The sequence below is a fragment of the Onychostoma macrolepis genome, unplaced genomic scaffold (genome assembly GCF_012432095.1).
Source record: "Onychostoma macrolepis isolate SWU-2019 unplaced genomic scaffold, ASM1243209v1 Scaffold43, whole genome shotgun sequence".
In the NCBI taxonomy this organism is placed as follows: domain Eukaryota; kingdom Metazoa; phylum Chordata; class Actinopteri; order Cypriniformes; family Cyprinidae; genus Onychostoma; species Onychostoma macrolepis.
Genome location: NW_026704862.1, coordinates 1590 through 25161, shown reverse-complemented (window position 1 = coordinate 25161; position 23572 = coordinate 1590). Strand labels below are relative to the sequence as shown.

The 23572-nt window shown below is 36.5% G+C and overlaps 1 pseudogene; it reads right to left on the bottom strand.

The window, feature by feature from the left end:
• Positions 1-11982: 11982 nt before the first annotated feature.
• LOC131535604 (protein-glutamine gamma-glutamyltransferase K-like) lies at positions 11983-22772 on the bottom strand (annotated as a pseudogene).
• Between the last annotated feature and the right edge of the window lie 800 nt (positions 22773-23572).

Genomic DNA, 23572 nt, shown 5'->3' with positions numbered 1-23572 from the left:
ACATTTCAAAAGGTTTTTTGGGGTTTTAATTTTGATGATTAGAGCTTACAGCTCATGAAAGTCAAAAATAAGTATCTCAAAGTATTAGAATATTTACATTTGAGTTTCAATAAATGACCATCCCTACAGTATAAATTCTGGATATCTCTTGTTCTTTGAAACCACAATAATGGGGAAGACTGCTGACTTGGCAATGATCCAGAAGACGAACATTGACACCCTCCACAGAAGGCCATTACTGAAAGGTGTGGCTGTTTACAGAGTGCTGTATCAAAGCATATTAAATGCAAAGTCGACTGGAAAGAAGAATTTATGTAGGAAAAGGTGCACAAGCAACAGGGATGACAGCAAGCTTGAGAATACAGTCAAGCAAAGCTGATTCAAACACTTGAGAGAGCTTCACAAGGAGTGGACTGAAGCTGGAGTCAGTGCGTCAAGAGTCACCACGCTCAGACGTCTTCGGGAAAAGGGCTACCAAGCCACTTCTGAAGCAGAGACAACGTCAGAAGCATCTTACCTGGGCTGTGGAGAAAAGAACTGGGCCCGTATTCTTAAAGATTCTAAGAATCCTCTCAGAGAGCTCCTAATGACCTGGATTCGTCCAGAAGACTCAGCAACCCCAGCTGCTCTCTCTACTAATCTCTCTTTCTCTCACACCCCCGGCAAGTTGGCGGGGTGGAGGCACTGGTCTGCTCATTTCTAACAATTGGAAATACTCAACCCGCTCTTCCCTATGCAATTACAACTCATTTGAATCTCATGCCATTACTGTATCAGCTCGATAAAACTCCAGATCGTGGTCATTTACCGTCCCCTAGCCAAATTCTAGCCACCTTCCTAGAGGAGCTGGGCTGCTGTCCTCTTCGTGGAGGATGGCACTCCTCCTAGTCTTTGGTGATTTCAACATTCACCTAGACAAGCCTTATGCTACAGACTTCCATGCACTCCTAGCTTCGTTTGATCTCAACGCCTACCACTACTGCACGCACAAATCAGGCAACCAACTTGACTTAATTTACACACGCAATTGTACTGCAGATAACATTCTGGTACAACCGCTACATACTGGACCATTTCTTCATTACATTTACATTACACTTTGCTTCTCCTGTGCCACCAACCCCTACCAGTTACTTTTAGACGAAACCTCGCTCCCTTTCTCCTTCCCATCTTTCCTCTGTGGTATCCTCCTCTTCTTCCTTCACCCACCCATTTCTCATCTCTGGATGTAAACGCAGCTACTGAGACTTTATGCTCTACCTTAACCTCTTGTCTAGACGACATTTGTCCTCTCTCCTCTAGGCCCAACGGGCTGCTCCTTCCAACCCCTGGTTATCCGAGGTTCTTCGTGAACATCGGACTACACTCAGAGCGGCGGAGAGAAAATGGCGCAAATCAAACGATCTGTCGGACCTCAGTAGGTACCAGTCTATCACATCCTTCTCTGCTAAAGTCCACACTGCCAAATCCTCACATTTCCATAACAAGATCGACAGCGCTCCAGACATGCGTAATCTCTTCAGAACATTTAATTCCCTCCTCTGTCCCCTCCACCTCCTCCCTCCACCTCTATTACAGCTGATGACTTTGCCACTTTCTTTACAGACAAAACTAGATCAATCAGTGGTCAGTTTTCACCTCCACGCACACAGGACCCTCACCCTACCACATCCACTGCTAAAACTCCCATCTTTTCTTTCTGTCCACTCACTGAAGCTGAAGTATCCAAGCTTCTCCTCTCCAACCATCCTACAACATGTCCTCTTGACCCAATCCCTCACACCTTCTCCAAGCAATCTCACCCACACTCTTACCTGCACTCACACACATCATCAACACATCCCTACTCACAGGTAACTTCCCCATTTTGTTCAAGCAGGCTCGGGTAACCCCACTGCTCAAAAAACCTACATTAAACACTTCTCTTATAGAAAACTACAGACCTGTCTCTCCTTCCGTTCATAAAAAACACTTGAACGAGTTGTCTTCAACCAAGTCTCACTGTTTCTTTGAACGACAAACTGGATGCTAAACAGTCAGGTTTCAGGAGGGGCCATTCAACTGAGACTGCGCTTCTCTCGGTCACTGAAGCCTGCAAAAGCCCATTCCAAATCATCAGTCCTCATTCTGCTGGACCTATCTGCCGCTTTGACACTGTCAATCATCAGATACTCCTGTCCACCCTCTCATCACTGGGCATCTCTGGCATTGGCTGGTTTGAATCCTATCTCACTGGTAGGTCTTTCAGGGTGGCCTGGGAGGTGAGGTATCCAAAGCACACTGGTCACTGGGGTTCCTCAGGGATCAGTTCTTGGACCCTCCTCTTCTCCACATACACTCATCTGGGTCCCATCATACAGGCACATGGATTCTCATACCATTGCTACTGATGACACACAGCTCTACCTCTCTTTTCAACCAGATGATCCAACGGTAACTGCAAGGATCTCAGGTTGCCTGGCGGACATCTCGGCATGGATGAAAGAACATCACCTGCAGCTCAACCTGGCAAGACTGAGCTTCTTGTCCTCCCTGCCACTCCGACTCTACAGCATGACTTCACGATCCAGTTAGGTTCATCAACAATAACCCCATCAACTTTCAGAAATCTTGGTGTAATCTTTGATGATCAGCTGACCTTCAAAGACCACATTACAAAACTGCTCGATCTTGCAGGTTTGCACTATAACATCAGAAAGATCAGGCCCTTTCTGACAGAGCATGCTGCACAACTTCTTGTCCAGGCCCTTGTCATTTCTAGGCTGGACTATTGCGGAAATTTCTAATAGATTTATTTTAATTTAATAATGTACAAATCAGCCAAGAACTCACATTCACATCTCCTGTAAAATGTTAATTTGTTAATTGTATTATTATTCTCAATCTTAAATGATTCCTAGTGTTACATGGACATTTTAGGATATCATTTTTTAAAGATCCTTGTGCCACATTCTATACTCACACACATTACCCAAACATTTAGTTAAATATTTTATTAAATCAAGGAAATCCACATAAATATTGACGAAAATGATGAACACGAACAAATCATAGAAAGAAAAAACACAACAATTTTCATACAGATAAGTCTCAAGCAAATTTATTTATTTTTTGGTCTGGTTTCAGAGTCGGCCTACGGTGAAAACTTTGTGATTTATACAGCACGTGTCTTCAAGTAATGAGGTGTTAAACCTGTGAAACTGTAACAAACAATATTCAACATAAGCTAGAATCCAAAACTGTGAGCTTGTTTTACGTTCTGTAGATTATCTCAGTATGAAATCTCAGTTCACTTGCATTTTCAGGCTAACAGCTGAAATGTGGACTTAAGCTAAACCTATTTTTCAGTCCTTTAGGTTTGGTGAAATATGTTATAAAATTCAACAACAGGCATGACAACTTTGTAAACACTTAACAACTAATATTTAAGCTAAATACATGATATTTAGAAGGGAAAAAAATATATATATACTACAATATTTCAAGGGACTGTGCTGTAGAATACAATAACTTCATGCCGCATTGTTTTAATAAAAGTGGATCAGTTATAAAGACAATCATGACACACAGCTGCTGTTGTGCGTGTTTCCCCAGGATCAAATCTTTTGGTCAGATAAATACCTAAAACGTGTCTGTGTGCTGGTGCAGACCATCTAAAATGGTCAAAAACATGCACCTTTCAATGAATTAACTACATGACATCTGTGATTTATTTATTAAAGTCATGTTTAGAGACGAAGAAAATAGTGTTTCCACACCATCTTCAACTTGTAATGTGCAACTTTGTGTTCTACATGAAATAGATGTACATGTAACAGAGAAACTGTAAGATCTGTGTGTCGTCGCTTTGTAGACAGACCAGAAAAGCTCTACAGTACATCACAATCTCGGTTTAAACAATCTCTTGTAGAAGGACTATCCTTTTATTTTCTTATAATGTATTTGTTCATATTTTCCAGCAAACACTCGTGACATGATTGACCAGATTCTGAGAATAGTCTTCATCTAAAAACAATGGAAAAGTATAGAGTGGTATCAGCGTAGGCCATCAAAATCAGCATTAAAACTTTAACAAATTTAGAAGAGAGGATTTCAGTATTAGGTATTTGTTATACTGATACATATTTCTGTTGGGCAAACATATTTCCTGTATAAACGACTATGTCTATAACCTTTTCAAAGGAATGTAGTATAATGTCATGGTTCTTAATTGCAGTCACATTACCTACGCTTTAATCTCAAGCTGAAATGTTGAAACGAGGACGAAAACTAAAATGTGCACATCTGAACAAGAGCTCTAGATGTAGTGGCGCTAGAAAAAAGTAATTTAAAACAACATTTACAAAAATATACCCAGATGATCATGATCAATATACCTTTTCAAGACTGTGTACGACCTCAAACTTTACTGAATGTGTAGCTTTGAGCACAATGGTAAGATAAGTGTAAAACAGCATGCCTTAATTTTTGTGTCGATACTTAATGGGGTCTCACATCAAATAGATGAATAATCGTCCTAAAAAGAAATACCGACTTAGTCAAACACTCTCAAGAAATTTTCTTAATTTTCATTTATTTCTGTAAACACTGAATGCTGATGGCTCTCAGAGAGAAGGCCTCACCTACAGTACAGTCATAGTAGTGACATATACAGTCCAACAAACAAAATGTGAGTCCAGTCCATAATCCTGATCGCCTGAGTAAAATGTCAGTCACAATAGATCAAGAGGAGGATTTCTGTATTCTGTATGCATTATAGCAATTTTTCTTACATGTATACATTTTTGCATTTTGTAATTCAATGATTTTTAGTCAATTTGTAAAGATAATTCCTATGTAAAGATTATGTTTGAATTCTTTCTATAACATTTACAAAAGCGTTGAACATCATAGTTCTCAAAATATGTTTGCATTACATCAAATAAATATGACAGAAGTGGAGAAACAAAGAGGTTTAATACATGCACACATTGTAGATGCTTGCATACAACTGAGATGTTGCTTTATTTGAGTCAAAGAAGATGGCGACAGTGACTGATGACATTCTTTAATGTTTAATGTCGTTGTGTTGAAAAGATTCTGTGGACAAACACCTCGAGGGAAATAATTTGAAATGGAGCTTTGTCAAAATAATAAAAGTTCAGTCAAATGTTCAATCATTTTCTTAAATTAATAAGTATATGCTCGTCATGCTCTCTTTCCCATGCAAGGATTAGCATGAGCTATGGAGGAATCTTAAAACAAATACAGCCGAACAAACTAAATGTGAATTGTGACATCTGCTATCTGAGCAAGATGACTAAATCCAGTCATCCTTTCACAATTGTTTATGAAACAGATTTAATTCTATATGCATTATGAACATTTTCTTGTCTTGCTATACACTCTTTCTTAGAGATTTGGTCTCTTGAATGTATGAAAGGTTATGGATTAAATTTATCAATACAAGAGTGTGGACATTTTAACATGCTCAAACTTAAATGAATGTGCAGCTTTCAGTGCAATAATTTGATTTATTTCAGTTGTAATAGTCTTAAGGGTAAAACAGCTAGACTTAATTTTCGTGTTGATGTTTGTGTGTTCGCACATCATGGACAGACACAAAGTTGCACTAAAAGAAATTTCTCAAAAAGATTTTCATTTATTCCTGTTATGATGACAGCTCACAAAGAGGTGTCTTCACCTAAAAACATACACAGTCCAACAAAAAATTGTGAACGGCCATCTGAAACCTTGATAATATGACTAAATCTAGTAATGTAAAAAAAATGTTATTTACAAAACACTGTGATTCTTAGATGAGACGCATCCCTGACAAAATCTGTTGGCATGCAAAATACTCAGAATGTTTTAGCACAGCTATTTACACACATAGTACGAGAACTGTAGCCTACTTTGTATCGATTGTCATAGTAAATTCATTACCAGTTTATTAGGGTCAAAAGGAAATGATGATAATAGTTGAAACATCCTTATATTTTATATCTCTTTCATTTTGAAAAGCACAGATGCTGGTGCTTTAATCTTTTAGTAAACCGTTTAAAATGACATGATACCTAGAAAATAGTCAAAATGTACAAGTTTTGTGTTCTAGGTGAGAAATGTACAGCAATAAAGTTTTCATGAACATTAGAAAACGACATGTATTAAACATAAATTGAAATAATAAATAATTTGAAAACATAAGTCTGTCAAATGAGAAATGTTCAGTCATACATTTAAAAAAAAAACTAAAAAATTGTGTGTTTGTCACAAACACATCCAAAGAGTTTTCTACTCTGTGAGAAAAACACTTGGGTGCATTATCATCAGGCTGTTTTAAAGAAATTCAAGAATAAAACTAAAGTTTAATTTAAAGACAATAGACAGCATGACTTGCTTTAGTGACACACAATGTGTTTAAAACCTTTAAACATGTTTAAAACCGTAGGTGTAATTGTTTTACTGAGAAGTTTTATGAAATATATATTTGTTCCTTTACAGTACACATACTATCTACGGGCTAGATTCAAATGAAAACATTTATTAAATAACAACAAAAAGTAAAAACAACATTTTGCTCATACTTAAAATTTTGTATACTCAAATTTGTGTGTGTGTGTGTGTGTGAGAGAGAGCAACCTGATCTCACAGAATTCCGTGTAATGACCACGGACTTAATTAACCCCGAATCTGTGGTGGCATCACGGAATCGCCGAAAATTCCGTGATGGGCTCACAGAAGGCATCAGCCGTGGTCCATGCACGGATTCACTGGTTCAACACCAGCGCCTGCATCGACCACGTAAAAGAGTGACTCGATGCAGTTATACTTTCACTGGAGTACCTGACCCCACCCTACCCTAAACCTACCCAGTTCTGAACAATAATGATAACGGATAAATTATCAGCTCGGCATATTTAAAGTGTTGAACCAGTGAATCCGTGCCTGGAGCACGGCTGATGCCTGTCACTGACTTACATTGGTATCACTTCTGTGAGCCCATCACGGAATTTTCGGCGATTCCGTGATGCCACCACAGATTCGGAGGTTAATTAAGTCCGTGAACATTACACGGAATTCTGTGAGATCATGTTGAGAGAGAGATAGTCCAAATAATCAGCCAAAGTGTTGATTATTTGTCTAAAGCAGGGCTTATTTAAAATGTTTATTTGTTTGTCTTCTCATATCATGTTATGTACTTTTCATTTAAACAATGTCGTTTAGCACAATTGTCAACCATTGTTGTTTTATTGTGCTTTATAAATAAAATGAACTGAACTGAACTAAAGCATGATTCTGTGCACATCTATATGAGTGAATGCTGTAAAGCCATTAACACAAGCAAAAGAGGTATACTGTCGTCCGCTGTCAGTTAGACTCACAATCACCTTCACTGTCAGAAGTAAATGGATAGTTGGTGGTTTGAATAATTTTAACTTAAGACTGCTTCTCATAAGTTTATCTATTCAACCTACAGAATAGGTTGTTCTGATTCTACAGAGGTGTTAGCATACACATTGAGATGATAAAGAAAAACTTGCCTGGACATAGCACCTTTTTCAGACGCATATAAACATTTTCATCAATTGGTGAATTCTTTAACCCTCTAAGCGCCAAAGTCGCAAAATTGCAACAAGACGTCATACTTCATTAAACAAACTGTAGTTCCTAATATGGTGTAGTATCTCATTTGTATTCCCTACCACTAGATGGCAGACATGTAGTACTTCGATTCTAGCCCAAAATTGTTCGAGGAAATAGCAGACCAAGTGAGCTATCGTGTCATTGATGCGGAAGCAGTTCAGTTCTTAGCGTCTGGGTAAATTGTGAGATTTGTGAGAGAAAATCGCCAAATGGCTAATAAAAAGTTGTACTGTGAGGATGTGTTGCAAATGTTATTCGCCTGTTCTGACTCTGAAGGGGAATATTTGCCTTTGGAAATGACGATCGGCCGTCTAATGATCGCGCATCTCCGGTACATCTTTGCATGCGCAATGGCGCCCGTAAATGGCGAGAGTGTTCACAAAGCACCATCAAGTGATAATTTCGAGCCTTGCCCAACGGGGATGAGGGTGGCAGGGGTGGACGTGGTCTTAGTGTCCATAGGAGAAGCATCGCGTTGCTGATGGTCGGCCAGACTGCGACTTTTTCTGATCACGCTCAAAGGGCCGCCGCAGACAGTACAGGTGCAGTCAGTGAGGGGCAGGTCTGTGCGCTGTGCCATGCAATGAGAGGTACCATACTCTCAAGAACTATAAACTGTCACCTAGATACCTGATTGGGCAGATAGCTGGTCAACTGTTAAAAAAAATAGGTACATGTATTTTACTATGGCACAGTAATATAGTAATAATGTACTACTTTCTCCTGTTTTACTGTTGATTTCCTCTTTTCATGATCATTTGGAATGAGGATAAAAAGACAAAAAAAAAAAAAAACATGCAAATAAGTTCAAACATCCATTCAATATCTATTATTTCCTGAATATTACTGATGAACTGATCAAAAAGTAGGCTACTGTTCACATGCGTTTTACACATAGTATAGTAATATAGTAATAATTTAGTACTTTCTCCTGTTTTATTGTTGGTTTCCTCTTTTCCTGATCATGTGGAATGAGGATAAAAAGACAAAAAAACCCTAAAAAAACATGCAAATAAGTTCAAATATCAATTCAATATCTACTATTTCCTGAATATTATGAAATTCAAGAGGACCGCCCCCTGATGACATCATAATATGCAAATTAGATGAGTATATTTACACCCCACATAAACTTTAGGTCATGCCCAACATTTTTCTAATTTACAGTAGATCTCTATCTTTAAACCCTTTCAAGCTACAAGCTTGATGTCAAAATCCAGCATTTTTTTCAAAAAAACCCTGGCGCCTAAAGGGTTAATTCTATGTTTCAGTTTTCATACAATCAAAACAGTGATGTCTTAGCTATCAACATTTAGCCTATAGATCAAGCAGAACTGAACCGTTTAGGGGTTTGACATTAGACACGTGTTTGGATGCCTTCCATCCCCCCAAAAACAAAGAACTACCCTCAGACACGACACCTTTCTTGATCCATACCTGGAAAAGCAGATGTCCTGACAATCTTCCTTATTCAGAGGCGGATGTAGACAAGCCGGTAGGAACAAATTGGTGTCTAGACAATAACATATGCCATACAAATCAAACAAACATTGGTCCTCTTAAGGAGCCACCACATCACCCATTACTCAGCCACTTTTTCCACAACCAGGAAGACCCCCCTGACTAGGCATTAACATATAACATACAGATCAAACAAACATAAGGTGGCAATACACATTCTTTGCTCAGCCATTTTTTACAGAACCAAGAAGAGGCCCAACACCTCCAAGACTGAGCGTTAGCTACAGGCCAGGAAGGAACGCCATAAAAACCCCATGGCACCAGGTGAGTGATAAAAACAACGTAAATCCACTCATAAATCCAACAAATGTCATCTGTTTAGATCTTTTGCTTTACAAACCACCTACTGTCATGTCAGTCAGGGCTGACAGGACCCCGGTGATGTGACAGTCAGGGTGACAGAGGGGTCATATACCCATAAATCAGGTCAGAAATCTACCCAGGTATACATTTGACATATGACAACCTGTCAATCAACGCTGACAGGGTGCTCATAAATCTGGTCATAAATCATGGTCATAAATCATCTTTGACGTGGAGTATTGGATATAACTACTTACAAGTAACAAGCTACAGATGAGGTTTGCATATTAAAATAATACCATATCTGCATTCACCTTCTTCTCAATGCCAGTGGAGCAGAAGTACACACTTGAATTGATTGTTATTGTAAAGAAAAGACAAGGAATTTTATTAAAGGTAAAGTAAGATTAAAGAGTGAAACTAATTTACTGTCAAAGCCTTTGAACTTATTGTTTGACCACTTTTATCTGTTTTTACATAAATTTTTAGAAGTTTTAAAAACTTCAGCTGTTTTAAGAGGCATGCAGATCAAAACATGTTAAAACATTAAGAAATGTACTTTATAAAATAAATGGTTAAAAGCAATCAAATTCTTAAAGTGTCTGCTGAATTCATAAATGTAAATGTAAAAATTATTATAGACATAATAATTGTGTAAAAAAACAAACAAACAATTTAAAAATAACTTCTCTTAAAGGCTATATCTGCCATTAAAGGCCATTAAAACTGGTGAAAAGAGGGGAACATATTTGGGTTACTTCCGGCTTCGCTACTGTTCGGACGCTCTTGCTTACTGCTCTGCACTTTGCTCCCTGTTTATGTACTTTTCTCAGATTTTTCTAAGATTTTAACATCAGCAGATCAGCACAGTGCTCAAACAATACAGTCACAAACACCAAACTAAAGACTTTTTGGGACTGGAATAATACTACGAAAAATAAGACTCTTTGCCTCCCACTGCCAGGAGCTTACATTCCAGAGACGAGAAAACAGCTGCCGACATTCAAACAGACGAAAAAGAAAATGCCTCTTGTGGAATCTACTTGCTGCATGAACTGCCACAGACTTCTACAAAGGATTGCGGTTCTTGAAACAAAGTTACTTGCTGGACTTCCAAAACAGGCGGAACACACAGCAGATCGTCATCATGGACCCCCTCAGCATACAGCCGGTGAGTCCTGTGAATCTAGTGAATCTCAACAGTTTATACCAAGTGTAGAGGAACAAGCTGAAACTGATCGACAGACTAATCGATGGCACAGGACCCAAAGGCACTCGAGACATCAGATCGTCACGAATATCTCGTATCCTCTACCCCAGATACGGCTATGACAAAGCTTGCAAACACTGGTATTCTACCACCCCCTATACATCTTGAGAACAGATTTGAAGCATTAATGAATGTGGGTGAGGAATCCCCAAATGTGACTGAACATAGATCAGCCAGCAGCTAACATTGCTACTAACAGGCGCTCAAGGTCGAGCAGACAGCAGCATTCAGCTCAGAGCACCGCTGAGCCCAGAACTCTGATAGTGGGTGACTCTATTATCAGAAACATTAGTAGCAGGACTACAACTACATGCTGCTTTCCTCAAGCATCCGTCTCTGATGTGAACAGGGAACTAACATGTTTTCATGGCTGCTTGACAGTTGACAGTTCTAAATGCAGTTTAAAACCCTGACTTGTGTGAATTTTGTCATTTTATATCTATAAACATTAAATAAGCATCATATTAAATACATACAATTAAATAGTCTACAGTCCATGGCCCTGCAGAACTGTCATGATTAAACAAAAAAAATATTATTATGGCTGCAATTACAAATAAAAATGATTATTAAATTAGACAACAACGAATTTCATTAATGATTAGTTGGGTCTGTGTGCTGTGCACAAAGAGTTTTTGTTGAGCTCACTTTACAGTAAGAAAAACACATTGTTTTTGAGTATAAGGCATAGCATATATGTAGAGCAAGTGACTTTAAAAGCATCTCTGAAACTGTCTTTCTTGTATCAGATACTGACAAGTCCTAAACCCAAAATTGTGTTTTACTGATCACAGCTTGACTTTTCTCCAGAGTGAATTCGTAGATGATGATCTTTGACGCTCTCTGCCCGTGTGAAACTCTTTCCACACTCAAGGCAGGTGTACGGTTTCTCTCCGGTGTGAACTCTCATGTGCACATTAAGGATTCCTGTATGCGCAAAACTCTTCCCACACTGAGTGCATGTGTACGGTTTCTCTCCAGTGTGAACTTTTAGGTGATCCTTAAGGTAATGTTTACCAATGAAACTCTTCTCACACTGAGGGCACGTGAACGGCTTCTCTCCAGTGTGAGTTCTCATGTGAATATTAAGTCTTCCTTGGCGTGTGAAACTCTTTCCACACTCATTGCACGTATAAGGCTTCTCTCCGGTGTGAGATATCATGCGTGTCAAGGTGTCCTCTTTAGAGAAAATCCTCCCACACTCAGTGCATGTGTACGGTTTCTCTCCAGTATGAATTTTCAGGTGATTCTTAAGATATAGTTTAAAACTGAAACTCTTTCCACATTGAGGGCACAGGAAAGGCTTCTCTCCAGTATGGACTCTCATGACTCTCATCATCGCTTAGTTCTTCATCAGCTGTGGTTTCTCTTTTCATCTCCGTTAGGTTCCTGCAGTCCTCTAGCTTCACTGAACACATCTTAAGTGGTGTCTGCTCTTCTTCAGCATTACAGTCTGAACCCAAAGACTCTGTGGAGATTTGATCGGTAGATTCATGACTGTCACACACACTCTCTTGAGTGTCAGTGTAACAAAGTAAACTGAGGCTGATCTCTGAGTCCTGTGTGTTTCTGGATCTCCGTTCAGAAAGCTGATCTCTGATGCTCCAGGCTGAATCTGTTCCATCAGTCACACCCACTGGATCCTTTTCCATCTCCTAAGAAACAAAGAATCACAGTGGCAATAAATTTATATAATGACTGCCGCTCCTATTAAGATAAAAAAAAAAAAAAAAACTATTTTAAAGAACAGAAACTGCTGGCAGACAGGATGTACAAAAAGCAAGAAACATTTTGTTGTTGTTGTTGGAGCCATGTTCGTCATTATGTCTGACAGGAATGCTTAAAGCTTCTACTAGCACTTACAATATTTTCTTAGCAAATACTGGTTTCAGTCTGCAACGAAGTGTGCCAATGTTTAATCTTAAGGACATTTATGTTCATTTTTATTTATTGAACAAGTTTTGTACTGGTTTGCACTGGGTATAAACAGATCTTGAAGCAAAGCCAGTTGAAAACGGTTTGAAACGTGAGAATGGAATCAATGGATCAATTTAAGGAGTTCAGCGGAAAGAAAGGAAAACTGAAAAGACAAGCACACACAGTCATTCGGGATTATGAATCTTTTCATGTAAGTTACAAACCTCTCTGCTCAGTTTTTGTCTCTCTCCATCAGTGACGCCTCCCTTCTGCTGAAAGATTTACGTAATGAAACCATCAATATCCAGCATGGACAGATATATTATATCCTTCATTTACCATTTTTCCATTTTAAACGTGCTATTCTTAAAATTATGCGGGTTTCTTCGAAACTAGCACTGTCTGAACTGTAAAAATGTCTGCTGCTGCTGCTTCGTTTCCTTTACAGAGGAGTTTAAACTACAAAATCGGACATTACTGCCACCTATTGGGACTATGGTCCACAATCACAGCAGCGTTGGAAAACCTTTGTGAATCATTTGTTTCGGAACAGGGGTTCGAAGAGTTTCAAATTGCTAAAGTCACGTAATTTCATTAACCAAGGTGTGTCTTTTACTTGATCTCGGATTAGTTTTATTTGTGTACATTTTTAATGAAACATAAAAGACTGCTGTCTGAGGTTGGCCCGTTTACACAAGCTCTACATAAAGTAAACACAACGCTGTAATATACACCTGCAAATTAATAAAAGACCACATACTTCATATGTAATATTGGTGAGTTGTTAATTGCATTTAATACCCCTGCTGAAAAAAACAATAGAACCCTGCCCAAAACACAATAGAAAATGTAATGGTTTTATTGGTTATAATGGGAATTGTATTGGTTTTAATGGAAACCATGGTGTCTACTGGTATGTGATGGATTCTATTGGTGGGATGTTAAATCCTATTGGAAAAAATGCCCAAAACACACTACAAAAAGGAATTTTGTAATGGTTTTACTGGAAAAAAACTAATTTATAATGGTATTTTAATGGAAACTATTAGAATTTCTGTGATGGTTTCTATTGGGCTTCTATTGTTTTTTTGTTTTTTTAGCAGGGTGAGCCCAGGCTTCGTGTTCAGCTTTTCCAGTATCCACACTAAGCACAGCGTCCAGAGCTAAGAGTCAGTCAGTCAGAGTCAGAGATTATTGTCATTTTGTTTATACATCCTGTACACAGAGAAACGAAACAGTGTTCTTCTGGGGTCATAGCGCTGCATAAGACAGCAAATGACAAGGACAACAAAAACAAAAACAAACTGTAGCTACATGGCTTAAATTATATTAAATAGGTTCTGTGTTCATCTGCTTCTCTGCTCTTTTTACATAGACTATCACTCTATATAGACTATCATACAACTTAAATATGAACTTCTATCTACTACTTAATATATACTATCATTTATTACAAAATATTACAATATCTTATTTGTAAACATCATGCGTTTAATGTCATGAAATTAGCAAACTAAGCCAGTAGTAGTAGTACTGACAGTCAAACATGGCTGAACGCATAAAAAAAAAAAGGAGGATCCAATTGATTCAAACTCAAACTCACTAGCAAAAAACAGGTCAAAAGATCTATTCATTTTCGCTTCAGCATCGCTTGTAATGATTTTAAAAAGCTTGTATGGGTGAAATGGAGCTTTTAGAATCAGTCAAATTGAAGATTTGTGAAGATTCGTGAAACGCACTTACGAAGACCTGATCTGAAATTATGGTTCGCGAATCATTATCGGGACTTTCGCAAATTATTTGATTCAGATCGAACTTTGGAGCACGTATCGCTAATCATTTGATTATATCGAAACTTTTGAGTGAGTTCACGAATCATTTAATTTAGATCAGAACTTTGGAGCGCGTAACGTTCTTTCTTTCTTTATTTAACAGCACAAAACATGAAACCATTAAAGCAGTACAGTTATAAAAACAAAACAAAGAAAACAGAGCGAAAAAGAGAGATGGCTTTATTATAGTAAAAGTGTTTTAGTGTTTTGTATTAATTACCATTTGTATAATATAATAAAGAGAGGTTTAGATCTATTAAATGTTTGTTTATATATGTGAAATTTAGCTAGCAGGAAACACAAATTAAGTAAGTTATATTTTGCTAGGCCTATATTCTCTTTTGAGTAAACAATCCAAAGAAAAGATCTTTAAACCCGCTGCTGTAATGTTGTTGGTTTTACATAATCAATATTTTGTAATTATTGTCTGATAATATTTTTATGCTAACATAAAAAGCTCTCTTTATGAATGTTTGCTACCATAGCTATAAATAAACCCTTTAGATTACACAAAACTGTGGTCAAAAGTCTATCAATGCAAAAATGCTCTTATGTCCCCACCTATATCAAAATCAATCCTACACCCAAGGCTAAAAAAAGAGTTAAATAAGAACTTAAAAAAAGAGATGAAAAATAAGAACAAACAGAGATTGAACATTTAAACACTGATGTCACAAGACTAAATAATGGTACAATCAATTTCTGAGATATACTGTAGATATTTGAAATCAACACACAAACAAACCCAGACAGACAGGATATGAATAAAGCATGAAATATCTTTATTGTTGATTTACATGAGTTTCATATCAACGTACTTGATTATTGATTTTTTTTTTTTTACTCTAAATGACCATTTCATTTTGTAAATATTCTTATATCCTCAAGATAACTGAGAGCTTTAGCAGGCTTCACAATGACAGTGCTTTTTACTTTGGTTTGACCACAATATCAGCGACTCCGTGCACTTGAGTGAGCAGACGGCAGTCCATCGATGCCAGGAGCTTCTGAGGACCAGCGACGGTGGGAACAAACTTCTCCGTTAGTGTAACCGTCGCATGCTTATCCACATCACTGAGAAACACAAATAGATTATAGACTTTCTGGAAGCTTTTCACTCATTTCACTCATATTTATTGAAGTGCAGCTCACACACATGAAGCAAATTTAAAGTGCATGCATGTCGCACCACAAAATGCTCTTAAACACTGAAAGACTTACCCATACGCAATCTTTCTGACACTCTGCATTCCCAATCCTTCTATACGGAACAAAACATTCCTCAACACTTGTGACAGTGGGTTCTGGAACGTGATCTTGACTGTCAACTCTTTACCCACCACAGCGTCCCCTTGAGGCTGAAACAGTCAAAACACAATCAAAGGATGTAGATTTTTTAAATGAAGGACACTTAATTCTCAAATCTCATTTGCATTCCTCATTTGTAATTCAAATGGTACTTTTAGATGCACTGAACCAGGTTAAACATCAACAGATTTGACAGTAAGAAAGATATAAGAAAGTTTTGTGCTTGTTAAACGTCCTAGATAAAGACTAGAGGATCACCGACGACAGTGATGATGAGGTCTGGTGTGCAGCCTGAAGTTGAACTGTGTGGCCAGAATCTGTTGGGTCTCGTTGACCCGTCCGGTGACCGCGAGCATCAGAGCGCCCTGGTCCACCAGATGGTTCATGTACTCTTTATACTGCAGAGTCAAAGGAATAGTCTTGGCTGAAGGGAGAGAAAAGGAACATGGCATTAATGATTATAATGAAATATTTCAAGGTAATTTTGCACAGTACTCCAGTCCATTTTGCTCACTGCCCATAATCTCAAACAGGACTGCAAATTCAATTAATCCCTCAAACATGTGCACCAGCTTGAGTACTTTGTTTTGTTTTGTGTGTATGTGTTTTCCTCTAAAAAACACTAAATTTAAGGAAAACAGATGCAACATTAACATTAACTGGGATCCATAATCCATAAAGTTGATCAAATTGTTGTTCATATACAGAAATATTCTATTTAAAAGTAAACATTACCACTTTTAGATGCACAACATCTTATCATCTTAACTTGTTTTCCTTATTTACACCTAAAAAATTCAAAGAAGTACCTTGGGGGTACATATTATGACTCTGAGGTACTAATTTGCACCTTTTAGAGGTAAATAAGGCACATATATGTTCTTTTAAGGGTATAAAGGTACAATTTGTGAATTAAATTGAACACCAACTACAAGCACGTCTCATCATCAAGTGATTTTTGAGAAATGCAGCAACTAATTCAGACATTTTGGGGCACAATAACCAGAAAAACGTCTCTGGTGGGACTGTAAAACTCCACTCACTCTCTTGCGGTTTAAGGGTGAGAGGAATCTGGTCCTTCTTCACAGTATTTTTCAGCACGCCGGTGTAGTACATGACCATCACCTCATACAGCAGACTGGCCGTGCGCTGACTTGAGCTTTTGTTCTTCAGAACAATGGAGAGTTTGGCATCTTCACCGATACGAGGCCCTGCCCCGTCCATGACGATCTCAACGCTCACGTCATTGCCAGTGGGGACGGATACAAAGTCGGTTTGGAGCCAAGCGACTGGCCCTTTCCACGGCAGTGCGCTCCTCCCATGAACCTGACGGACATGATTAAACAGAAAAGAGGAGTGTGAGCTGCTGCTTTTTTGGAGTATTATCTCTAAACCCATTGTTCCAAAGTGTGCTGCTTACATAGGGATCCAACTCAAGTTATCAACATAAATTGCTGCTTCCAATGTTTTCTAATTTTCAGTTTCCTACCCTTATGAAAATTAACCATCGTTTTATTATAGTAAAAAGTGTAGTAACCATGTTTTTTGGCATATTGATTACCATATATATTCACAATTTTAATACCATGGTTTAACTATGGTTAGTGAAGCAAAACCATATTTAATTTGTGGTTACTATGGTTTAACTATAGTAACCCTTTTTTTATCTGGAGAAAAAACCATGGTTAATTTTTGTAAGGGTATTTTATGAATTAGTTTTTAATTTTAAGATTTTGTCATGAATTCTGTGCATTTTAAGTTCATATATTATGTGGTATATTATCTGTTTTTATGTGAAGTACTGTGCTTGTTGTAATGTTGTTATTATTGTAAATCACTTTGAGTTGGATTTCTTGCATCAGTGATATTATCCTTAACTAAAACTAAAACTAAAACCATGAAAATATTTTTATTGACTTGAAATGAAATAAATGTTAATTGAAATAAAATAAAATAATAAACAAAGCAATTCCAACAGGGTCCTCACACCATCGGTGCTCGGGCCCTAAAAATAAAAAAAATAATAATTTCAGCTAGTAATTTCATATTTTAGTTCAACTTGAAATACTAAAATGATTAAATACAATTTCAGATTTTCAGTACAATTTTGGACCAGATGAAAGTATTTTCTTACCTTCTGGGTATTTGTAGAGGTGTGTGATGTCCACACGAGCATCAGATCCTACAGCTTTAGTACTGATGCACTGACCGATGGAGCTCTTCTCCACATTAACCTGACTGAAGCTTCCATCGGGTTTCTTCTGCCAGTAGATCTTATCACTGTTCACCTGAGACACACAGTGAAGTCATTTCAGCCTTTCAGAAGATGTTCTGAATAAAGTGCAAAGTTCAAAATGTCACCAGACACAAATGAGGGTGAGAAGAGGTTCATATGAAACACTCACTTCGGCAAAGACAAACGGAGTGTCGAATTTCAGGTTGACTTGTCCGTTGCGGACAGCGGAGACAGAAGTGGGACCGCAGCGGTACGAACCCTGGCTGGGCTCCTGAGGGGTCGCGTCCACCACCTGCCACCCGCCGTAACCAGCAGGGAGGTCCGGACGGCTCATCCAGGACTCGTTCCACACGTGGAAGTTCCTACAGAGAAAGTTTATTGAAAGCGTTTATTGTTGGTCTGCAATTTGCAAAAATAAAGCTGAATAGGCCTAAAACAAGACCTGAAAGGTTTTTTTTCTTCTTCTTACAAATAGTGAATTGAGGCACTTTACCTTAAAAAAAAAAAAAAAAAAAAAAACAATCATCTAAATATTATAAGGGCAGTTTGCAGGAAATTATTAAATAAACATTTAGCAAATATACTAAAAAAATAACTTTAAATAATAACTGATGATACATTTCTATATTCCAAGAAATTTCAAGAAATTAAGTTATTGCTTAATGTTCTAAAGCTAGCCATTTTTCATGCTAGGTTATTATTATTTTTTTGTTTGTTAAATATTAGTTTAATGAACATATTTATTAGCACCCAAAGAAGTAATAGTAATGGTAATATAACTATAATTTCAATAATATAATATTATAGCTTTTATAAATATTTAAAATGAGTTTTGTGTGTTTTTTGTAATTTTTAATTGTTGTTTTTTTTTTTTAATATGTCTATAAAGTTTTTGATTAATTTTATTTCAGATTGTCATTTTAGTACTTCAAGTCAAACTAAAAAAATAGAAATGTTGATATAACTATGACATAAAGCATAGTTATGTTATTTTTTGTTAACATTTATTGTATTTCAAGTGATTTTTTATGGTTTTACTTTCAGTGAAATATAATAACCCTGATATCATGTTAATGTAAAGTGTCAGTAATGATGGCTGTATATGAGAACTGTCAGTTCATTGATCGTCAACATTGAATTTATAGTCTTCCAAGCATAAGTTTTGCTGATCAGAGAGACTAAGTATAACATAAACCTGAAACTGATGCCATTAATGACAATAAAATATCGTACCAGACAGAATCGCTGGTCTTGTCTTTGATGATTTCCAGCTTCTCATCAATATAAATGTCTGTGGTCAAGGAAAGGTCCGTGTCGTGAGCCGAGTTGAAGTTGGTCACACAGCGGTGGGAATACCAAGACATCTTAACACTGAGAGAGAATGTTATTTAGATAACATTTTCTTCCTAAAACATGATAGAAATGTATTTTTAATAGAGTGATAAAAGAGAAATCCAAACATACCGGTATTGGTGACTCCTGCATAGACCCAGCACTGGGCGAATTTGACAGGCTTCCTGAGCTGTAATACTGTCTCAGGATATCACCGCTGCCGCTCCAGGCGGTGGGAGACGTCCCACCCTCATAGCTGTCCTTCCAGTTACCCATCAGAACACCGTAGTCATCGTTGGAGTTCACCTGTCACAGAAGAACAGAAAAACTTCTCAAAAACAGGTGCTTTTCAGCTCTTTAATCACTTTTCTGTTCCTCACAAGAAAGACAGTCTACATGTTGTTTTGTGTCCTGTATGAACACAAAAGGTTCGCATGAACCTAAAACTACCACATGCTGGCTACTGTAATTCACCTTCTCAAATCATATACATGATTTCTTATGAATCCATGTGAATGTGACTCACCAGAGCAGATACCATTCTGGACACGATCACTGGATCTCTCCATTCAGTCATAGCAACCTGACCTCTCTCCAAAATGAACAGACACGCTTCCAGGATATCCTGTTCAAACTGATAAAACAAATGCAAAATAAAACAAAAAATCATAATAATGGAATTGATCAATTGAAATAATTTTATTATATTAATAATAAAAATAATTAATATTATTGTTATTGTTAATTTGTTTTTGTTTATTGTTATTGTTATTGTTGTTACTATTATTATTTGTTATTTCCATTATTATTATTGTTCTTATTACTTAATTATTAGATTTATAGATGATAATAAATATGAAAAACAATTGCATGGCAATGATGACGATGACGATGATATTGATGATGATGATGATGATGATGATGATGAAATTAATAATAATAATAATAATAATAATAATAATAGCAACAACAATAATAATAATAATTATAGAAATATAGATAATAATAGAATCTGTTCAAACCGATAAAATGCATAATAATAATACATTTAATTAATAAAAACAATATTCACAACAACAATAATAATAATGAAGATACTATTACTACTACTACTAATCATCATCATCATCATCATATTACATCATAGAATTATAGATAATAATAGAATCTGTTCAAAACTATAAAATGCATAATAATAATAACGATAAATACATTTAAAAACAATAATAATCATTACAACAACAACAACAACAATAATACAATTATAGATAATAACAGATCTGTTCAAACTGATAAAATAATAGCATAACAATAATAATTATTATTTTTATTATTTGCAAATTCAAACTATAATAATAAAAATAATAATAAAAATCACTGTTTCCACACCTGGGCAAAATTCCATGTTCTGGTTCCAATTTGCTGCTCGGTTCCGTAGTAAATTCTGCCCATGCTATTCAGGATATACTCTTTCCTTTCTGATTCGTCATCCAGATACACGGCATCATCTGAGGAAAGACAGATGAATGTAGTGCTACTTCATTAATGCAAATGAGGGAAAAGTGAGTGTGATTGTCCTGCATTGACTCTGTACCTTCACACCAGGGGTTGAAGAGCATGTATAAATCGTTGGGGCTGCAGGGGAACAGCAGCTTGCCCTTCGGTGAGAAAGACTCCACCGTCACCTTGTAGCAGCCGATGGAGGCGGTGGGAAGTGTGTTGACCGCCAGCCGCACACGTTTGTCTTCCTGCTCCACGATCTTCATCTCCCAGCGGCCGTCTTCCAGGATGTCCACTAACGGGACAGAGATGTGAATCCCAGTGCTACTGCTGAAGATAGGCTCTGTGTCAAAAACACAACAAAGACATGGAAACCCACTGTCAGAAGAACACATCTTAATGATTTAGCTTCAATTGAATCATCTGTCAGTGACTCGGCTGGAGATCCATTAAGAAAGGAGACTCAAGGAGCAGCTGGATTAGACGGATTAGGTCACATAATCACTAGTCCTGGTCAAAACCCAAGCACTTCATGACTCACATCCATCACAAATGAATCCAGATGAAAAACATAGCACGAAAAAACTGCATGTTTTATGAGCTTCCACATAGATATCCAACAAAACACCAGTTAAAACAAGATCAAATAATTTTAAATGCACCTAATTGCCTGATTATGATTGTGGTTCTGATTTTTTTTTTTTTTTTTTTAATACTGAATGCATATGATATGGGCTGATTATTTTAATTCAAGTTGCTCCTCTGATACTGATTTTATTTCTGATTCTAATTTAATTCTGATTTTGAAACTATTTTTATAATACTTATTTTTATAATAGTATCTTAATTTGATACTATTATAAAAGTAATATTGCAATCCTGAATTAGTTTTTATTTGTATTAGTTTTTATATATTTAATTTTATTTTAGTTAAAGTTTTAGTCATTTTATCATTTTTGTTTTTTAAATATGCGTATATAGTTTGTATTCATTTATATTTCAGTTTTAGTTATTTAATACAGCAGCAAGTTGAAGTATACAAAATGAGAAATGTTGCATTATTATAGTAGCTGAAATAAAATAAGTTCAATAAAAATTGTAAACATTTTATTTATTCCAGCTTATTATTCTATTTATTTATCAACAAAGTTTTTTTTAATTTATTTTATTTTTTTTTTCATTGTTTTAGTTTTATTTAACTATTAATACCCCAGATTTTGATTTTAATTTTGTGCTGATTCTGCTGATTTCTTTCTGATTTAGGTTCTTCTGCTACTGATTTTAACAGTAATTCTGATTGTAGATGTTTTCACAGCTATCTGTAGAGAAATGTTGCTCAACACATCCCTAAATCCAATTATTCAAAAAAAAAAACGTACTATCAGAGGTGCTTGTACTTGTTATCTTGCTGAGATGTCTGACCTTTTAGTATGTGTCAAATTAAGATTTTAAAGGTAAAATTGAGTCATTTCTGAGCACCTCGTGAGTTGAAATGGAAAAATAATGACTGTTGTCAAACAGGTTGTGTGAACGCAGCTCACTCACCTAACTTCAGCTGCAGCTGCAGACTGTCAGATTTTGGGTTGAAGGGTCTGGAGAACTCGATCCACATCTGGAAGGTCTGTCCTCTGCGGATGATCAGGTTGTCGCTGAAGTAAGCGTCTGTGTGATGCTCGCGTCGGTTCGGCCCATCCTTGGATTCCAGGAGGTCGACGGAATGAACCGTCAGAAGCATGTCTGTGAATGAGAGGAGAAAGCGTTTACATCTCCTGAAAGCATCAAATCTCAGTGTTTTCCCAACAGTAGTGAACTCTTTTTTATGTAAATGAACTGCACTAGTCTCCCTCATCCTCTTCCTCCTCACCTGATGCCGACGGGGTCTCAGCTGCAGGAGCTCTGGCAGTGGGCCCTCCAGACATTTCTACAAGTAGGCTGAAGGATTGATAGAGAGAAAAAAATAAATAAATATGTTAAATGCTTTTTCAATCAATCAATCAATCAATCAATAAAAAATATAAAATTAGATGAATAAATATATATTCTATTTCTAATATTTTAATAAATTCTAACAAATAAATGAAACTTTGAACAAAAACTAAACACACACACACACTGAAGGATTAGGTCCCAACCTATCCGATATGCAATTTCCTGACCGGTCCTCTAACAGGAACGAGAAGAAAAGGTCAGACAAAATAGAAATTGACCAAGTGGTCCGAACTTGACTGAGCCAGGACGGTCACCGGGGGAAAGTACCTAAAACTTCTAACAACATCTATCCAAACAAGAGGTAATTATGCACTTGTTGATTGTGAGCTACATATGGATGATGGAGATGTAAATTATGAGTTTTAGACCTTTATACCGGTACAGAAATGCAACAACACACATGCATATAATAAAAATGCAATAAATAAAAAATTGTGAATAAATAAAAAAAATTAACAAATACAATTCTAATAAATAAAAAAACTAACTATGTTAAATGCTTTTTCAATCAATCAACAGAAAATAGATATAAAAACCTTAATATTGTTTCTGATTCTAATATTTTAAACAATTCTAATAAATAAATACAAATCTGAATAAATAAAAATGTAATAAATGCAATTATAATAAAACATAAATAGAACTTCTAATAAAATGCAAATGAAATACAAATGAATATTAAATAAATAAAAGGAATTTTACTGCTTTTAATTATTTATTTAAATTTCACATCCTTCT